The 12,199-nt window shown below is 38.6% G+C and overlaps 1 protein-coding gene across 1 annotated transcript in view; it reads left to right on the forward strand.

Moving 5' to 3' along the window:
• Window positions 1-357: 357 nt before the first annotated feature.
• Window positions 358-12,199, forward strand: part of prickle1b (prickle homolog 1b) — a 31,880-nt gene continuing 20,038 nt past the window's right edge. The window contains exon 1 of the mRNA XM_007245029.3: window positions 358-674. The gene's annotated coding sequence lies outside the window, so the exon portion shown is untranslated. The remainder of the gene's footprint in view (window positions 675-12,199) is intronic.

Here is a 12,199-nt window from a genome sequence, read left to right on the forward strand (position 1 = left end):
TCTGATTTCAAAAATCTTTCCTTGCATAAAATTACTTTTTTAAAATGATTTAAACCAGCCTTGTTTTAACGTTAAATCGACCTGAAATCAGTGTATTTGGCTGGCACCTCTTTATCCCACCCGTATTCCGACAAACCGCGCCTCTCGCAATTGGATTGGATAACATTACACGCCTCCTCTAATCTGAATGGATGAAAGTGTTCTCTAGTAGAAATTTTAACCAATCCCAGTGCAGGAAGTAAAACAGGTGGGAAAAGAAGAATCCGCTGTTTTTTTACAGTGAGAGAGGAGGAGGACTGGCAGCGGGCGCAGCCAATAGGAGGAGAGGAGAGGAGCCGCGGAGCCGCTGTGTGTTTTTAACGGCCGTGCACGCGCAGCGTCTTTTAACTGTGGAGCCCGAGAGCAGCGCAGCAGCGCTTTATTAACTAACTACTACTACAGCTGGGCTTCAGACCCTCACAGACCCTCTCACTGTCTCCACACACACTTTTACACCATGGCGGGCTGTTTATCTGCGTTTTCTGGATCGTGACCGCTCTGCTACAGAATTGGACGTGTTTCTCTGGTTCTTTGGACGGCTGGACTCAATCAAATGACACTTGCGGTGATTATTTCTTAGCGTCTGAGGAAAATCTGCTCTGCGAGAGGAGTTCACACTTCTGAACTCAGCTAACGTAAGTATTAAGACATTTAGCTAAGTTTTGTTAATAAGAAATGTGATAATTGAATCTTTCAGCCTCAAAACTCTGACGTTAAGAGATATAAAGAGAGACCTGACAGTAGGTTAACGTTACACTCATGTGCAGCAGAATTAGCCTTAACTAAATTAACCTAGCTTAGCTGGGTTAGGTTAACTTAACTAGGTTAGGTTAGCTAGTTAGCTAACTAACTAACTAACATAGCTTATGTGAGCTTAGCTAAGGAGCTAAAGCAGATTTTGAACAGTGTATAATAAAACTTACACACAAAATTAATTGCTAGTTTAACAGCAAAATAGGCTCCAACAGAGTTTAACAATATACAGCTCTGGGAAAAAATGAGACCACTTAAAAATGACGAGTTTCTTTGATTTTACCAAATTGAAAACCTCTTCAATATAATCAAAAGGAAGGTGGATGATCAAAACCTGAAGCTGAACTGCTTACATTTTTGCACCAGGATTGGCATAACTTTAAATTTATCCAAAAGCAATGTGTAAGACTGGTGAAGAGCATGTCAAGATGCATGATAACTGTGATTAGAATCTGGGGTTATTCCACCAAATATAGATTTCTGAACTCTTAAAAAATTATGAATATGAACTTGTTTTCTTTGCATTGTCTGAGGTCTAAAAGCTCTGCATTTGAAGTGGTCTCTTAATTTTTTGCAGGGCTGTATATTAACCTAGCTTACCTAGCTAAGCTAACGTTATCTAGGTTAGGTAGCTAGTTAGCTAACCTATAACGTTATTGTTTGGAGTTACTTTAATAAGGAGTGTTTGTGCATTGTAAGGTCCTTTTTAACTCTCTGTGACATGAGTCAAATTATTTTGGAAAGCTTTGGAATCCCTATGAATACATTTGGTGGAAAAAACAGCTTTTTAGTATAGCTTACATGTTCTTTCACATATAACTAATGTAGCTACATATTCGTATGTATGACCCACTTGTAAGCCTTATTGTAATGGACGTATATATGCCTTGTAGCATTGTATTGAAAAGCAATTAACAAATAAATAGATGTAATAAATTAGGTACAATATGGTATGGTGTAGTAACCAAAGAAATGAGTTTGTTGCCTGAGGGCAACACGAATCCATAAAGGGTTAAAGCTTTTAGTTTTCTTTGAATCATTAGCTAAGATAGCTTAGGTTATATAGATTTGTGTACCTTATTTAGTTAGCTACTATGTTGGTAGATAAATATAGCAGTAGTTGAGTTGATGGTAGAATAAAAATATAGCAGAGTTGATAGTAGAAATCACTTCGAAATCAGTATGTTCTAAGTGAGATTAGAGTCACAAGTTTCTATAAAAGTCCTTTCAAAAACTTTGCAATAGCTACAAGTCCCAGAAGAGATGAAAGTGTGGGTTGAGTGCAGATGTGTGGACTCAGCTGTTGCCTGTCACTCAGGTAAACGCTGACATTTCACTCACTGCAATGCAGGAGGCTCGCCTGTGTGTTTCTCTCTCTGCTTAAACATGCCTTTCACTTCACTTTCACCACACATGACTGACAATTAAAGGACAGGAGATTTCTACTGGTGGACTTTCTCCACTCTTGTAATCTTGTAATTTGAGCAAATAAGTCCCATTAATAAGTACATTTCCTTTCAAGCATTTACTTCAGTGTTCTTTCCAGCTACAGCTAGTAGTATTGGTCTGGAAAGTGCATGGAGCTGCAGGGATTTAAAGCAGTGGTTAATGTGGGATGTGCTGTCACCTAGTGGTTAAACTGATGTGTTAAGCCTGGCCTTCTTGGCAGCTTCCTAACAGCTTTGGTGTGTGGTATATGGTGTGCTGAATATCCTTCTGTGTCTTGTGTTAGATTTAGACTTCTGATCATAATGACCTCATTCAGCTTTCTTCTTATTCCTATTCCTAAATGGACTCACAAGGACCCCATGCTGCTGAATATGAGAATCAATGACAAACCAGTTAACCAGACCCAGGGGGGTGGTCAGGTGATGCCAGTGGAACATGTGGCAGGTAGCCAGATTTTGAGACTTGAGAGATGTGAGCGACATGTTAAGAGGAGGTTAATATATGAACCATTAGGAGCCTATGTTAAGTGCAGTCTCAGCTGACTGGAATGTTGTGAATGAGTTGGTGGTGTGTTGGTTCCTGTTGCGTTGGTCCACATGAGAGAGCTTTAACACTCAGGGGGTCTAGTGGCAGCTCAGGGGCGGTCTGATCTGTTCTTTTTGCTTTTTCTCTCAAATTGTTAAACTTGTACTCATGACTTGCATGTGTCTTTTCTCCACCCTCATGTTTTCTGCATCCAGGCATGAATGCAAAATGGACTGTTTTTTCAGCTTTGAGTTGATGGATCATTTAGTGTGTACATGCCTAGAGGTGGGAATATGACAATAATTTGGCAACATATTGTATCATGATAATTGTTTATTAAAAACCTATCTGCATATTGAGGATAACAAAGTGCTTAAAGAATAATGATCAACTGCACAATTCAGTACAAAGAGTGTAATTAGTCCTGTTTAATTGGATGATGAACAGGACATTTTGGATAGATTGTAGATAGATTGAATTGTAACCTAGATTATGTGTCGATAAATATTGTTTTATGTTAAATGTTATGTTATGCATCCATTTTCCAACCTTTTTTATTTAGAATGATCCGGTCACTGCTTTGAGACTGATTAAAAATAAATGAGCTTTATTCTGATTGTTCAGTATTCTGCTGACACATGCTTGATCACTTCTGTGTGAGTGGAAGAAGATGATCTGAGGTGGTTTGAAATAGAGATATGTGAATAAGTAAAAAGCAGGTTGTTTCATGAGTTTAGCTTCCATATATGGAAGCAGTATGAACTGGAACTATCACTACACATGACCTCAATCTCTGAGTGTTACAGTAGGCTGGAGGTTCACAGAGGTTTGCTGGTTCAAATCCCTGGTCATTTTGCTTGCCATCAGCAGCCAGAGTCTGAGAGATCACAACTGGCCTTTCTATCTCTGGCTGGGTAGCACAGGCATTTGTTAGCTGATGTATAGGAGCAAACTGGTTGCCCAGGCTGCTTGGTAATGCTACGTCAGCGGCAGTTTGAAAAGAGGCGGTGTAAGGCTTCACATGTTTTAGAGAAGGCATGTGCTGGGGGAAGTTCTAATGAGTGGGTTGGGTAAATGCTCTTTAAATTTGGGGGAAAATGTATGGGATTAAAAAATCAGACAATTCAGTTCAGCCTTTAAGGACTGAAAGGGGTCAAACCTGCCATACTGTATAACTTAGAAATCATCTTCAAGGACATGACTCCCCTAAAGAAAACTAGCATCAGCGTGTAAAGCACCACTATATTTTATGCACACCCGGGTTTGGAAAAGGTTTAAATAAATGTGTTCACGACATGACAGAGGCATATCTGTGTGAGTAAGTATGAGTGTGTGCGTGTGTGTGTATGTGTAAGAGGGATATTGTGCGACTCCAAAGCCACATCCACCAGCGCCGTAGCGCTCAGGATGTGCGGTGCCCAGGGGTGTGCACGTATATGTAGCCGTGTTGATTTACTAGCCGGGAGTGCAGAGGCAGCACAGAGGCCTATTTATGCTGGGAGGTGCTGAGTGTGTGCTGGCCTATGTAAATCAGGAGCGGGCGCAGACACATTTGGCAGCCTTTTAGCTGCTTGGGCTCGTGAATGGTGCCAAGTCTGCACAGGGGAGGCAGACAGGCCTTTGGCTGTCCTGAGAGAACTCAAAGGTGTATGGCTGCAACTGGATACAAGACATTCTGGCATAGGTGCCCCCAATCAATCAAAGCCTCTGCTGAAGGTGAACTTGTGCTTTTTTACGATAAACATCTGCACCTACTGTAAATTAAGGTAAGATGACTTATGTTTAAAGAGAAAATATATATATATAGTGTTATTTTTTAAAAATGACAGAAATTTAGAAAGCCGTTTTATTACTGCAGTAGACATCTAATGGTTTAAATGACCCTCATTATTTGGGGTAAGAGGAAGGCTGGATGCAGAGCAGGGTGGGACAAAAATATTGATCTTGTGATATATTGTGTTGTTTACTTTACAATACATTGATCAATAGATGACCTAAAATACTCACTCGTCTAATTTAAGTAGAATAAATCAGCTGTGAAGAACTTTGTCAAATTCTGTGAAACTGTCACCAATATATACAAAATTCCTGGTATTTGCTTATTTAGGAGTATTTTATTCTCTTCATTACCACAGATTCTGCATCATAGAGAATTGTCTTGCAGTATACTGACTATCGCAAAATCACAATATTATGATATCAATGCATTGCAAAAATTGTCAGATACACTGTGGTACTAAATCTAGTACAAAATAGTGTATTTTATTTGATGGGTGCTTTAAATAGTTTTGAACAATTTAAAATTCATATATTGCTTTGTATCTGTTTGTGTACAACATTTATAGCATAACATACCACTATAGAAGCGTGTGTTCATCAACTTTAATAATAGAAACACAATATTTTTCGATGGCATAATGAATCTTGTGATACTGAATCAGCATCTCCCAGCACTTGATCCACTTTCCTAATTAGAGGCCACAAAATTTGCAGGCACTCTGGCCACTGTGTTGTGCACATGATCGGTCAGTGCACAAGTGGTGGTACGTTACAACATGCAGTTCTCTTCTAAATGTAAATGGCCATTAAATGTCAAGTGCCCCCTACAGTATGGGAATGCTCATTGTGGCAGTTTACAAAACACTAAAATTTGTTTAGCTGAAAGCATACTGTTGCCTTAAGTAGTGTCATACACTTTTAGAACCTAAATTTACTTTAAGTTTAAAGTCCAGCACCTAGCCATGCAGTCTGGCTTTAAAAATATTTGTGAAAGACTGAGTGGTTCTAAACATCTCAGTAAATTCCAGCATGGTACTGTAATAGGGTGCAATCACTGCAACAAGTTAATTGTTGAATTTTGTTTTCTGCTAGATATTCCACAATCAACTATATATAGTATCATTAAAAAAAGTATTTAGAAACAACAGCAACTCGGCCTTAAAAGGTAATACCACTTAAAGGTACAGAGAGCGGTTACCAAGTGCTTGAGGAGCAGAATGCAGAAAAATCAAACCTGCTTTTAGGTCAACTCTATATTAATGTCATGGGATGTCATAAAGTTTAAGTATAGGTGTCCCAATACTTTTGCTTACATAGTCTGTATAATGTAGATAATTTTATCCCAGTTTTCTTCGTAATTTTATTAAATACATTTTCCACCCCTAAGTAAAAATGTCCATTTACACAAAGCTGCCAAGTTTAGGAGAGTAAATGTTAGCAAGTACTTTGTAAACACGAGGTAACCGCATTGGCTCCATCCACATGGTTGGGCACGTGCTTGTAAACGCATGTGTCGAGAGCTGTGAAACTCAGTCTAGCACAGTTTTGCACAGGTATTTCCAGTTTTGGGCTGCAACTAATGATTATTTTGGTAGTAGACTAATCTGAGGATTATTTTTTTTCGATTAGTCATTTCTGCCATGTCCTCCATCTCTAAAACAACAGAAAAACAGCTAAACATGAGATTTAAAAGGCATTTAAATGTCCACATGTTGTTTAAACGTGAAGAGTACTGATATTTAGTGAATAAATATGTAATCTGTTGTGTTTGGGCATTTTTGGAGACAGACCAAGTTTCTTCTGTCCCCAGCACTTTGTGTAATGCGGTACTGTTACAAATGAACGATTAGTCGACAATTAAATTTGTAATCGACACATTTAAATAATCGCCATTGTCAATTATATCGACTGAGCTTTGCATTCCTATTCCAGTTACAGTTCAATTCAATCACAGAAAAATGCTCCTATTTACCTTTTAAAAGCCATTTAAATGCCTGATTAAAGGGCAGATTAATGTTGTTATGCTGTTTTTTATGGCAAGATGAACACTCTTAGAGGAGAACTCTAACTACCAGTTCTGTTATATTAGCTAACAGACACCCACACTGACTAAAATCTCATTGAGTGATTAGAGGTAGAAAGGCTAGTTCTGCCCTCTGGGGCTCCTTGCCATGTATGGAAGCTCCCAATGATAGAGACAGTGCTTTAGATAGCAGCGCCACTCGTGAGCCGCCAGTCAGTAATTTTACATATATTTAGATATATTTGCGGTGTTTTCCTTTTTGAAGTGTAAGTAATGGTAAGTTGATTAGACTGCATGGTAATTATCTTTGATAAGTAGTATCACACGAGAGATTAATGGTGGGAGATGATTTAGGCCTCTCAGGCAGACGGCTGCTGGGGGCTGCCTTGTTATTACGCTTCTAAGATGAGACGCAGACAAACAGACTGGCAGACGCACAGCAGATCCATGATATGAGGAGATAACCGCATCATAACGCTCGCGGTGCTGATCAAACTCTGGCCTTGACAGCTGAGAAGCAGCTTTATGTGTGAACGATGACTTACTGTTTGATTAGGGAGATGATATTGTAGCTTCAGATCAACGATATATAACACTATTTGAATGCTATATAGCGTAGGATGTACAGTAGTATGCTGGCTGTATTTGAGATGCGATAATGAATTGGAATTAAGAGTGTGTAGGTGGAGGTGTACCGGTGATTCAGTATATGTTTTGTTCGTTTTATTTTATTGCCGTGCTTTAGTTTAGTTTTTCAGGCCTGAGTTTCTAATGGTCTGCATTAAAAGTGGGCAATTTGAAAATATTTGGTGTTAAAGTTTGATATTGTTGAGCTGACACAATACCGCTTTTCATATCTGATACTGATGCTCATTTCTACTTGATACCAACTTTTTCCCTTAAACGCATTTATTATTAGGTATGTCTGGATGCCCTTTGCTTAACATATTCATCTAAATAACATTGAGCTGAAACTGTGAGACACATTTTATTCTAAATTCACATTTAGGCAATACTTTGCTATTTAAATATATAAAGAGAGAATAATTTTCAGTTAGTGATTCACCATTTTATGATATTGATAATTAATACATTAATAAGTAATGTATGGAAGATTATAAGAGTAGTGTGCAAACAACACAAAACAAATTGGGCAACCACAATCTATATATTGTAAATATATATAGTCATAGACAATAATAGTGGCTGCATAACTTGTTTGATTTTTATGTGCCTTTTATGACATTGAAGATCCTGTGGTGTCCATATTGATCATGCTCTCATTGCATCTGACTGGCACAATAGGCAAAAATTGTATTTGGTGAAATGATAAAATAGTGTTTTTCAGCATGACCCACCTATGTCACAAACCATAGATTAGCTCAGTGAAACTACTTTATCTAGTTTAAGGAAATAGACATGGAAGTGGAGATTGTGGGCCTTCAAAAGTTTAAAATTAAATTCTCATTTTGGTGTCTGATTTTTACGACATTATAACACATTCTTGAGGCTGGATGTGTGTTTTCAAGTAGAATGTTTCTTGGCTTCGTTGAATTATTCTCAAGTGCATTTTCGCAAATTCTCAAATGCCAAAAAAGCCAAAAAAAGGCCTGAATGCTCAATCCAAAATCTAATCATGAGAACACTCTCACATACACACTAAACTGAATTAGCTGTAACAAGCAGTTGCTTGGGCAGATTGTAATGCTGCGGTCCACTCGGATTTCCTATCAAAAGCTGCTCTTTAGAATGAAGCACAGATGAACATAATTGGCTTTTCTCACCATCAGTCTGTTCATGCAGTTTTATTTATTATTTATTTATACCAATAATGCCAAGCGCACTGTCTTCCTGACTGCATTGAGCGCTCAGCCTCACAGTGGAAAAAATATCAAATGGGTCACTTTCAGATCTGTGTGAAGGATTATAATAGATGTCAGTCTGAGCTCTTCTCATACTTCAGATTGGCTTGAATAAATTCATCCGCAGAGCGCAGGATGGAAGACGCGCTCATAAATTCACTGTGGTTTGCTAACGAATGCTCGGGGCTTTCCAGAGCAGAAACATTCTAACAGAGGTTTTATTGTATACTTGTTTGCACTGGTAAAAGTATGAGAGTTTAATTGCTTGCATAGTAATGAGATTGTAAAGCGGCACCATGTGTGTTTATATTCATGACCCTCAAAACCAGACCATCTACTTTCTCCCAAAAAAATATGACATCAGGCCAAGCTTCATTATCTTAAACCATTCAGCTGTGAAATGCAACATGTGAGGGCCTGCCTGTATGTCTGCATCTCTCTCTTTCTCTCTCTCTCTCTCTCTCTCTCTCTCTCTCTCTCTCTCTCTCTCTCTCTTGCTCTCTCTCTCTCTCTCTCTCAGTCTCTCTCACAGTATGTATGTGTGTACATATCACTGTTAGGCTGTGTGGAATCCCCCTCAGGGCATTTGACATCTGGATGGAGACCTAAAGCTTTTTACCTTTCAACAATATGCTTGTTAATCTTCAGAGACGACCTGATAGAGATCATTAAAAGTTACGTTCCCATGTCCCCTTTCTAAACACGATCTCAAAGCTCTCTCTCTCTATAGGGGTCTGTCTGATTCTCTGGTTCCATCTGCAGTAGATTAACAGATTTGTTTAAAGGGTCTTTGCAGAACCGACTCAAACAAATAAACTGCTCGCAGTCAAAATACACAAGAAGGTCATTTTTGGCCAAATCGAACAAACTCTGGCCTAGTGCCTGATTATCCCCATCTCACACATACACACACATATGCACACGTGCATTCATATTATGGCTGGGTAATTAATCGAAACAGACAGACGTTCAGAAGCTCTAACTGATTTAATCTTTCACATGTTGGTTATTACACCCTTTTAATTCTGTTAATTATACATTTTCACTTTGTTTTAGGTACTGTCGCTATTGTAACAATTGTTATTGTATTCGTGTAATGCATGCTGGCTTAGATCTGATTATATTATGTATGTTAAGATAATTGTTTAATAATCATAATCAAAGAAGAATGTTCAATTAATCAGCACCAGCAATGAGGCAAAAGGGAGATCTGTTTGACCAGTGCAGAATGAGAGAAGTTTGTGACTGCAAATAAAACTGGGAAATAATTGTCTCAGGATTCCTACATTTTAAATTTCCCCACTGCTATCCTGACACTCTGTGTAAATAGTACTGAAAGTAGGGCAGAGCGCAGCCTGTCAGAAAGCTGAAAACAGTCTGGGTGGGTCATCAATTACTTGCATATATCATGTAAGTGGTTTATAAATGATGGGAACGTGGTTGGGTTGCGCAATGAGAGAGAAAGTGAGAGAGAGAGAGAGAGAGACATGGACACAGAGAGTGAGAGAGAGTAGGATCAGCATGCCCCAGGGGGACAGTATCATTACTGCTGTATAGCCAGCTCCTTAAGCCCACGTTTTTCTTCAAGCAGAGGAGAGGCAATAATTACCGTTCAAAATGGATGTGATGCAATTTATTGCCCTGAGTTGCTTGCTGTGTCATGAAAATAATACGATTTCCATATTTAGTTCTTAAACTCTAGAGAAAACTGTAAGCATTAATCATTTGCGTTCATGTGATCTCCTGAGAGACACTGATGAAAGACCTGCTCAGAAACCTGTCATAAACCTAGAGATGAATCAGTTCCAACAGTAAGAGGAGTAACTTCATCTGCATCCAGTTCAGATGTGTAAGGGCTCAGGAGAAAGAAAAATAAGCTAATAACCCAGCAAAAACATTTGCAGCCAAATCTAATATATCCTCTCTCATAAACACATGCGACATAGACTCATTCCTGTCTGGTTAGCTTCCTCTGCGGGCTGACTGCGGAACATTAGGCCGACATTGTTAATAATCAGAGTCATCAGGTTGCTCATTAAGAGCAGATGGTTTCTGTTGTTTCAGAATTGCCTAAATGATTGTAATTAGCAGGAGTAGAAGCTGTTCTGCAAGGCTGATGTCTAGTGGAGAGGGACTAGCTCTGGGGAAGGTTGCGCTGGGTGGTCCCCTTTTTCCATGGGAGCAAGGCCCTCTGTCACTTTACTGTTCTGCTTAATAAAGCCATAGTCTTGCTAATGTCAGATTTGCACATTACATTTACACAAAGCAAAAAAGAAATAGTAATAACTGTGGATTTGAAGGGGAAAAAAAATTAGTGTTAATACTAAGGCCATAGCTAAAACATGTTTGCTACTTTTGCTTTATACTGGAACTAAAGGGGTCACATACCCTGAAACAAACAATTACCATTGTGCAGTCAGCATGATTAAAATTGTACACATTTTTCAAGCTGGTTAGAGTAATCTTGAATAGTCCTACTAATAAACAGGCTATACTATTTTAAGTTGATAAAAACTGAAGAAACAAATTTTCACCAGAAGGCTTGTATTGACTATTTTGGCCATATTTAATATATAGGGGAACAGTTCATTTATGTTTCTGCTAAAGACCTTAAAGTACAGATGCAGAAATTGCGTGATTATGCATGAAAATTAGTAAATAAATCAGGTGTTATTCATAGGCAGTGTTTCCTCTGATGAATGGAAATCCACACTTAAATTTAGATGCATAAGTGCACAGAGTATAGACTACAGCTGAATATGTAGAGGTGGCACAGTTTAGTCAAAGTAGTCCCCATGCTCTCTTAAATTGAAATACATCAGTTAACAATATCAAATTAGGCCACTAGTGGGGTCCTAATTAAGTAAGGTTTACTATGATTTCACATAACAAACACATTCTCTCTCTCTCACACACACACGCACTGGCACACAGGCTAATTGGAGCAGCAGCTGAAGCCCTAGGGACGAAAGGCTAGACTCAGGCAGCCACTAACCCATAGCTCCATCTCTACCACACAGCTAGCCCATACAGATCAAATGGAGTGTAGCACTGCATACGTAAAAAAAAAGCATGGTATCACAGAACGTACCCACACTACACAGGCACACAGAGACTGCTAATTCTGTGGAAACTCTGTGACTATGGCTGTATGAGAGATGTTTGTGGTTAAGGGTGAGAAAAAAGAGAGAATTAAAGAGATTGTGTGTCTTCCTGTGTAGTGCAGTTCTTTAGCTGGGTGTTGATAGATAGCCGGACCTAGCATAAAGAAACTTCCCCTCTTTAACAACGTACGTACTTATCTGTCTTACACCTCCTGCTATTGTGTCTTTGCTGAGAGCGGGTTACCTGACAGGGGATAATCTATAAATGTCTCTTTGCTTGTTCTGTTGGGACATGTTCTTTTTTTTATAAAATTTTAGTATAATGCCTGTAATTAGCCTGAAATGATCAAAAATCAAAAATGTGGTCAAGTAGAACTGTTGGATTTAAGCTCAAGTAAAGTAAAGTAGATTTTTCTGATATTTACACAGATTTTTCTCTGCACTAAGCATAATTTGTGAATAAATCTAGTTCATTCTGGTACCTGTATAGACGTATGCAAGACGTATAAAAAAAAAATAGAGCATCCAGTTTTAAATCCCATCACATTTCTCTACAACTGCCAAGCATTAAGTACGTTTAATCCTGTGTAATACACTTACACAGTGAGAGTGAGAGAGTAAGGGGATTTATTCTTCTTGCATGAAAACCATAAAAGAGGGTTATC

Source organism: Astyanax mexicanus, chromosome 2, assembly GCF_023375975.1.
Source record: "Astyanax mexicanus isolate ESR-SI-001 chromosome 2, AstMex3_surface, whole genome shotgun sequence".
Classification (NCBI taxonomy): Eukaryota; Metazoa; Chordata; class Actinopteri; order Characiformes; family Acestrorhamphidae; genus Astyanax; species Astyanax mexicanus.